Source organism: Taudactylus pleione, unplaced genomic scaffold (assembly GCF_031769625.1).
Source record: "Taudactylus pleione unplaced genomic scaffold, aTauple2 ptg000370l, whole genome shotgun sequence".
In the NCBI taxonomy this organism is placed as follows: domain Eukaryota; kingdom Metazoa; phylum Chordata; class Amphibia; order Anura; family Myobatrachidae; genus Taudactylus; species Taudactylus pleione.
In genome coordinates this window covers 11,712,349-11,713,683 of record NW_028284771.1, presented here as the reverse complement: position 1 = coordinate 11,713,683, position 1,335 = coordinate 11,712,349, and the positions used below count along the sequence as shown (strand labels likewise).

The 1,335-nt window shown below is 36.1% G+C and overlaps 1 pseudogene; it reads right to left on the bottom strand.

The window, feature by feature from the left end:
• Window positions 1–282: 282 nt before the first annotated feature.
• LOC148508383 (5S ribosomal RNA) lies at window positions 283–401 on the bottom strand (annotated as a pseudogene).
• Window positions 402–1,335: the final 934 nt, after the last annotated feature.

Below are 1,335 nucleotides of genomic sequence, written 5' to 3'. Positions count from 1 at the left end.
AGGAGGTCCCCACACTACGTAAAAATACTTGTAATATTCATATGGAGTGTGGTGAAATTATTTTATTTTTATACAGTGGTATCGATCTCCAGCACTAATATATAATAACGGTCAAAAATGACACGTTACTGAAATAATGGATTGTGTAGGAAGATGGTTACCCTGATAGTATAATAAAGAACCCTGATGGTTTATTAACAAATCAATGTGTCTGTGGAAACAATATTGTGCATTTGATTTGCTGTGTTACCGCTCTGTCCTAATTTACCTCCTATACACTCCAACCTACAGCACCTGATATTCCTATGTGGTCTTCCACCCAAGTACTAGTCAAGCCCAACACTATATAGCTTCCAAGATCAGACGACATTGGGCATATTCAGTATGGTGTGGCTGTAGGTGTATTACCAATCGTAGGGTGTGAAATGCACTGGTATACACAAAGCAATGATGTTTGTAGGACTATCTCATATGAGGAGTCCACTTTGTTAGAAAATACAAGATTCAAAGAAAGTATTGCATTAGTGTACTTTAATTGTTCCACAGATAGATCATATTTATGAACATATCAAAAAATTGTTATATATTGTCTAATATTCATGCATAAATATCGCATATCTCACCAATAAGGATTCTTTATTCACTTGAATGTATTCATTTAGGTTTCCTGCATGGGCTCTTATTGGATCCACGATCATTTTACTTCTACCTTGTGCACATTTTTAACCTGCGTATGTGCAGTGTGGTAAACAAAGACAGTCTATATCAACAACTGTTACTACTGTACATGTGCAACAATAACTGAGTCTATTTCAACAACCATACAAATACAAATATTGATAACTCTGTCGTGCTAGTATCAAACAAGATAAATCAAAACGATATATGTCCCTTCCTGAAGCAAAAAAATTGGTCTCTTATATAGGTAGATCTTTCATAGATGATAATGATCCGTCACATGCAAAAAATAAATAATGCGCATGGCATAGTATAATATTGTACAATAACATTTATTTCTCCACAATATAACAATAAATGGTGTATTTAGCATAATACACAATCTCTCAAAAACATAAAAAGCATAACACACTGCACTCTGATCAAATTGGGGAATTACCAGAAGTCCCTCTCATAAGGGCCCGTACATATTAAGTGGTGGAGGTCTCCGGATAACATCTTCCAGACTTCTTATCAGGGGGATACTCTGGTCAATTCCTAGTGTTAAGTAGCCCTGTCACACTGCAACTATTCGTTTCTGGAGTGGCCTCTCCTTTCCTCAAGGTAGTGTGAAAGGAGTGTAACAGGGCACGTCTAAAATACCCTGCACAGAATTAT